The sequence below is a fragment of the Schistocerca americana genome, unplaced genomic scaffold, assembly GCF_021461395.2.
Source record: "Schistocerca americana isolate TAMUIC-IGC-003095 unplaced genomic scaffold, iqSchAmer2.1 HiC_scaffold_1350, whole genome shotgun sequence".
NCBI classification, from domain to species: domain Eukaryota; kingdom Metazoa; phylum Arthropoda; class Insecta; order Orthoptera; family Acrididae; genus Schistocerca; species Schistocerca americana.
The window spans coordinates 12,501-20,000 of NW_025725428.1; the positions used below are offsets into that span (position 1 = coordinate 12,501).

At 51.0% G+C, this 7,500-nt stretch overlaps 1 non-coding gene across 1 annotated transcript; it reads right to left on the bottom strand.

The window, feature by feature from the left end:
* Positions 1–173: 173 nt before the first annotated feature.
* Positions 174–2,083, bottom strand: LOC124565930. The gene has a single exon (XR_006970699.1). It is a non-coding gene; the product is annotated as a small subunit ribosomal RNA (ribosomal RNA).
* Between the last annotated feature and the right edge of the window lie 5,417 nt (positions 2,084–7,500).

Sequence of the window (7,500 nt, forward strand, 5' to 3'; positions counted from 1 at the left end):
GCCAGGTGCCGCAGGCCAGCCGCTCCAGCGCTTCAGCGCTCGTACCACACAACATTGGCGTTAGTTTTGAGAAGCACGCGTGGTTCCGCACGCGGCGCACGGCTACTGCGAGCCGTACAGGTAGCGTGTTGCGCGACACGACACGCACATCGAAAGACATGCAGTCTAGTCGGTAATGATCCTTCCGCAGGTTCACCTACGGAAACCTTGTTACGACTTTTACTTCCTCTAAATGATCAAGTTTGGTCATCTTTCCGGTAGCATCGGCAACGACAGAGTCAATGCCGCGTACCAGTCCGAAGACCTCACTAAATCATTCAATCGGTAGTAGCGACGGGCGGTGTGTACAAAGGGCAGGGACGTAATCAACGCGAGCTTATGACTCGCGCTTACTGGGAATTCCTCGTTCATGGGGAACAATTGCAAGCCCCAATCCCTAGCACGAAGGAGGTTCAGCGGGTTACCCCGACCTTTCGGCCTAGGAAGACACGCTGATTCCTTCAGTGTAGCGCGCGTGCGGCCCAGAACATCTAAGGGCATCACAGACCTGTTATTGCTCAATCTCGTGCGGCTAGAAGCCGCCTGTCCCTCTAAGAAGAAAAGTAATCGCTGACAGCACGAAGGATGTCACGCGACTAGTTAGCAGGCTAGAGTCTCGTTCGTTATCGGAATTAACCAGACAAATCGCTCCACCAACTAAGAACGGCCATGCACCACCACCCACCGAATCAAGAAAGAGCTATCAATCTGTCAATCCTTCCGGTGTCCGGGCCTGGTGAGGTTTCCCGTGTTGAGTCAAATTAAGCCGCAGGCTCCACTCCTGGTGGTGCCCTTCCGTCAATTCCTTTAAGTTTCAGCTTTGCAACCATACTTCCCCCGGAACCCAAAAGCTTTGGTTTCCCGGAGGCTGCCCGCCGAGTCATCGGAGGAACTGCGGCGGATCGCTGGCTGGCATCGTTTATGGTTAGAACTAGGGCGGTATCTGATCGCCTTCGAACCTCTAACTTTCGTTCTTGATTAATGAAAACATACTTGGCAAATGCTTTCGCTTCTGTTCGTCTTGCGACGATCCAAGAATTTCACCTCTAACGTCGCAATACGAATGCCCCCGCCTGTCCCTATTAATCATTACCTCGGGTTCCGAAAACCAACAAAATAGAACCGAGGTCCTATTCCATTATTCCATGCACACAGTATTCAGGCGGGCTTGCCTGCTTTAAGCACTCTAATTTGTTCAAAGTAAACGTGCCGGCCCACCGAGACACTCACTCAAGAGCACCCTGGTAGGATTGCAACGGGGTCCGCCTCGGGACGCACGAGCACGCACGAGGCGCGTCGCACGCCTTCAGCTCGCCCCACCGGCAGGACGTCCCACGATACATGCCAGTTAAACACCGACGGGCGGTGAACCAACAGCGTGGGACACAAATCCAACTACGAGCTTTTTAACCGCAACAACTTTAATATACGCTATTGGAGCTGGAATTACCGCGGCTGCTGGCACCAGACTTGCCCTCCAATAGATACTCGTTAAAGGATTTAAAGTGTACTCATTCCGATTACGGGGCCTCGGATGAGTCCCGTATCGTTATTTTTCGTCACTACCTCCCCGTGCCGGGAGTGGGTAATTTGCGCGCCTGCTGCCTTCCTTGGATGTGGTAGCCGTTTCTCAGGCTCCCTCTCCGGAATCGAACCCTGATTCCCCGTTACCCGTTACAACCATGGTAGGCGCAGAACCTACCATCGACAGTTGATAAGGCAGACATTTGAAAGATGCGTCGCCGGTACGAGGACCGTGCGATCAGCCCAAAGTTATTCAGAGTCACCAAGGCAAACGGACCGGACGAGCCGACCGATTGGTTTTGATCTAATAAAAGCGTCCCTTCCATCTCTGGTCGGGACTCTGTTTGCATGTATTAGCTCTAGAATTACCACAGTTATCCAAGTAACGTGGGTACGATCTAAGGAACCATAACTGATTTAATGAGCCATTCGCGGTTTCACCTTAATGCGGCTTGTACTGAGACATGCATGGCTTAATCTTTGAGACAAGCATATGACTACTGGCAGGATCAACCAGGGAGCTGCGTCAACTAGAGCTGAGCAGCCGGCCGCCCGGGAGTGTGTCCCGGGGGCCCGCGCGAACACGCAAGCGTCCGCTCAATTATTCTGCAAACAGGAGGAGGCTGAGCTCCCCTGCACAATACACCTCGAAACCCTCTCAGGTCCCGGCGGCGCGCAGCGCCGTCCTAAGTACTTGGTCGGGTTCGAGAGAGGCGCAATCGCCCGGAGTTTGGCGAGTAGACGCTTTAGGTGCGACCACCCGTGCTCCCAACTGAGCTTGCCGCTGCCGACAGAGGCCCGGGAGCGTGCTGTCGTGGCATTGCCGGCGGGAGACAACACGCGCCACCTACGGTGGCCGGCAGCTCCAACGCCAGCGCCACAGAAGGACAAAAGCCCCACTTGGGTGCCGAAGCGAACTCTCCCAGCACAGCGCACGCGCCAACACGTCCGCACAGCTGCGATACAATCCACCTGCGAGAACCGCAGAGGCGACCGAGCAGCAGACGGCGTCGCGGCGCCGAGCGCCGGGCGGCGGCGCATCCTCAGCGCACACAGTCCTCAATCGGACCAGCACACTGCAGATGTCCACCGCGCTTCGCACCGGGCCCGCGAGGACCTACTTTGGCCGCACGGCGCCGCGTGCAGGGTGCGCCGGCGCGCAGCTGCGCCGCCTGCCGCCTCCGTCGGCCGGCGCGCCTGCCACTGGCCGCCCCCACCAGCCGGCTGTAGCGCGTGCGCCCACGCACCGCGCGGCCAGCACGCCGGAAGGCCCCCCCTCACCGGCCGGGGACGGTCCCACCCAGCCACCGCCGCGTATCGCTTCACACCCACATGCCATTCACGTTCGTGGGCATGGTGGGTATCGCTGAAACAACCGGTTGGTAGCTCAACCGATCGTCGCCATCACTGATTCACCTCTAGCGAGAACAACCGCACCACAACGGTTTACCAGTTCTTCATTTGCGTAACGTCACCAGCAAACGTAGACGTCCATCGCCATTTGCAAATTCAACGATTGTTGCATGCCTGTGTCAGGTGTCACGACACACTATGTCTGCCCACATACACGCAACAACATGTGCACGCTTCGCGAACACGTGGAAGGTGGCCCCCGTACGTATGCGATGTCCATTGCGCGAACGACTGTCAACCGGCCTCTGTCGCATGTCGCAGATGTGGAACGCAGTGCACCATGCTATCACGGTGTGTGAGAAGAGACGACTACGTCTGACAACACGCGCCACTACATCAACAGACGGCTCATGCTGATCGCCATCCACGGCATACCATACTGCAATCCAGCTCTTATAGGGAGACGACACGTAGCTGAGTGCACAATATTTGGACCGTATGGTTCGCCGTTGTTGGCGCAGTCGTGGTACGGTCACACATGTACCACGATGTATCATTCAGTACATGAGGACCAATGTGCGGTACAGTGTGTGATTTGGACGTACAACATCAGCGGACAGTTGCCACAAGCCGTACCACAACGTAGGCTGTGCTTCGCCATGCGAATGCCAATGAACAACTGCGAAGGGCATTGAGCATGTACGTCCTGCCGCCATCCGCATTACAGTGTATAGCTGCAAGGTGTTTAACATGAAGCGATACTCTGGGGACCGGGCAGTGCGAGTAGCAAACTATATTGCGGGGGTTGCAGTTAGGCAACACTACACTAATTTAACGCGTCGTATGACAATTACAGAGCAGGTTAAGGCCCAACGTGTGTTGGGTTAAGGCCCAACGTGTGTTGGGTTAAGGCCCAACGTGTGTTGGGTTAAGGCCCAACGTGTGTTGGGTTAAGGCCCAACGTGTGTTGGGTTAAGGCCCAACGTGTGTTGGGTTAAGGCCCAACGTGTGTTGGGTTAAGGCCCAACGTGTGTTGGGTTAAGGCCCAACGTGTGTTGGGTTAAGGCCCAACGTGTGTTGGGTTAAGGCCCAACGTGTGTTGGGTTAAGGCCCAACGTGTGTTGGGTTAAGGCCCAACGTGTGTTGGGTTAAGGCCCAACGTGTGTTGGGTTAAGGCCCAACGTGTGTTGGGTTAAGGCCCAACGTGTGTTGGGTTAAGGCCCAACGTGTGTTGGGTTAAGGCCCAACGTGTGTTGGGTTAAGGCCCAACGTGTGTTGGGTTAAGGCCCAACGTGTGTTGGGTTAAGGCCCAACGTGTGTTGGGTTAAGGCCCAACGTGTGTTGGGTTAAGGCGCAACATAGGTTAGGTTAAGGCGCAACATAGGTTAGGTTAAGGCGCAACATAGGTTAGGTTAAGGCGCAACATAGGTTAGGTTAAGGCGCAACATAGGTTAGGTTAAGGCGCAACATAGGTTAGGTTACGGCGCAACATAGGTTAGGTTAAGGCGCAACATAGGTTAGGTTAAGGCGCAACATAGGTTAGGTTACGGCGCAACATAGGTTAGGTTAAGGCGCAACATAGGTTAGGTTAAGGCGCAACATAGGTTAGGTTAAGGCGCAACATAGGTTAGGTTAAGGCGCAACATAGGTTAGGTTAAGGCGCAACATAGGTTAGGTTAAGGCGCAACATAGGTTAGGTTAAGGCGCAACATAGGTTAGGTTAAGGCGCAACATAGGTTAGGTTAAGGCGCAACATAGGTTAGGTTACGGCGCAACATAGGTTAGGTTAAGGCGCAACATAGGTTAGGTTAAGGCGCAACATAGGTTAGGTTAAGGCGCAACATAGGTTAGGTTATGGCGCAACATAGGTTAGGTTACGGCGCAACATAGGTTAGGTTACGGCGCAACATAGGTTAGGTTAAGGCGCAACATAGGTTAGGTTAAGGCGCAACATAGGTTAGGTTAAGGCGCAACATAGGTTAGGTTAAGGCGCAACATAGGTTAGGTTAAGGCGCAACATAGGTTAGGTTAAGGCGCAACATAGGTTAGGTTAAGGCGCAACATAGGTTAGGTTAAGGCGCAACATGGGTTAGGTTAAGGCGCAACATGGGTTAGGTTAAGGCGCAACATGGGTTAGGTTAAGGCGCAACATGGGTTAGGTTAAGGCGCAACATGGGTTAGGTTAAGGCGCAACATGGGTTAGGTTAAGGCGCAACATGGGTTAGGTTAAGGCGCAACATGGGTTAGGTTAAGGCGCAACATGGGTTAGGTTAAGGCGCAACATGGGTTAGGTTAAGGCGCAACATGGGTTAGGTTAAGGCGCAACATGGGTTAGGTTAAGGCGCAACATGGGTTAGGTTAAGGTACAATATGGGTTAGGTTAAGGTACAATATGGGTTAGGTTAAGGTACAATATGGGTTAGGTTAAGGTACAATATGGGTTAGGTTAAGGTACAATATGGGTTAGGTTAAGGTACAATATGGGTTAGGTTAAGGTACAATATGGGTTAGGTTAAGGTACAATATGGGTTAGGTTAAGGTACAATATGGGTTAGGTTAAGGTACAATATGGGTTAGGTTAAGGTACAATACGGGTTAGGTTAAGGTACAATACGGGTTAGGTTAAGGTACAATACGGGTTAGGTTAAGGTACAATACGGGTTAGGTTAAGGTACAATACGGGTTAGGTTAAGGTACAATACGGGTTAGGTTAAGGCACTTGGGGGGGGGGGGGGCCCGGTTTGTTGATTGTGATTATCGTAAGTAAATGACTGCGGCATCATCTGATTTGCCACGTCAGGGTGCACCTTTGGCTCATAACAGGCGGCGCTCTGATTCCATGCTTGTGGCAGACCTGTGTCTTTCATTCCTGCCATTGTTTGTGTGGTGTGACAGGAGGCAGTATTGTGATGTTGGGTGCACCCCTGTCTGGGACATGTGTGGGTGTTGGTGGCTTAGCTGAGCAATGGTGGTTGTCGGAAGGGTGGGATATTCTGTTTTCCGAGTGGACCTCCCGGTCTGGTTATGATAGTGTGGATTGTCTAATGTGGCAGAGAGGATGCACTGGGTGTTGTTCCATGCTGGTGCTTACATATTGTCTGTGTGCCTGTTACAGGCAGAGAGTAGTGCGTGATAAGAGTGTCTGGCTGACGTGTGATTGTGAGCAGAGTCTTTCAGCATGTATACGGACAGGTCTATACATTATCTGTATTCTGATGGCTCTATCTATTACTAATCAGCGCCGTGTATACGTTTAATCCGGTTCCAGTCGAAACTATTGTATCTCTGTACATTAGTGACACGGCGAGCCCGCTATGTAGTTACTCGTCTCGGCAGCTTCCACCGGTGTATGGCAAATGATTATAAGGAATCAGTCTAGTCGTCAATACCGATAGTCTGACGTCACATGTCTGGGGTGGGGGACGCTGCGCCCTTCCGGTGGGTCATGGCCTAGGAAGACTCTTCCCACGCAGGGGGGCTTGGACTGTCATTGACTCTTCCGAGTAATATACTTGCCGTACGTTTTTGCGACTGCGAGTGCAACGCTCACCGGTACCGACATGGATGGAGCGCCTCCTAGCTGCCGCTGAGCATCTGCATTCGTACAGCGAGCAACGCGATCGCGTCTGTAGCTCGTACGTGGTACAGCTCGCAGCTCATGTATATGGACAGATTTTTTTTTTTTTTTTTTTTTTTTTTTTTTTTTTTTTTTTTTTTTTTTTTTTTTTTTTTTTTTTTACAGATTTAAAGTAACTTACAAAAACCCACTATCTAGATAACAAAAGTGGGTACTACTTCTAAACATTGCTACTTGTAAATACAGTGGTTACTACTTTACTACTATACTACAATACATACAATTTATTCTATTTACAATTTCGGCCACTTAGCCGCTCCGGATAACCAGGAGCGTTGCCCGTCCCTAGCCACGAGGAGGCGGGCCGACTACTACTGCAAAACCACTGCCGAGTTTTATCTATATTCTTTCTTTCCCTCCACCACCCTTAATGAAAATTCACTATCTACAAATACATTTCTACAATTACAAAGTTTGCTAATTGTATATCCGCAAATTTGCGCAATCTACCAAATCTACATTGTATTATTGATTTTTCTTAATATAATTTGTATGTTCATTATTTCATTAGTCATGGATGTTGGTATTACTCATGGAAAAGAACGTTTGTTTATCGATTTATGTACTCTCATGTGATGTTGTCTAGTCGTGTTTATCTTTCTTGGAGGTGTGTTGCTTGGAGGATGTGAAGGCAACTCAACCTGGGAAACACCCCTAGGCATCCCACGTCTCTATGCCTCCATAGAGTGGGGAGCCTACCTACTTCTACCATCTTGCCCTCAGTATCATCCCCATTTGTTGTGGTTTCTTAGGAGTGGGCGGACAGCCGGGCCCCAACAACGGATTTCCAGCTGTTATGACCGGTGCTGCCATTCCCCTCCTAATGGTTTTAATTACGGTCTTTTAAGTTTATCAATGCACAATATTCATCAGCTTGGCTGATGAATAAGGCTTTTCTTTATTAACCCAGTAGTTATTCAAAGATTAATTGTGCAAATTTGGAAATA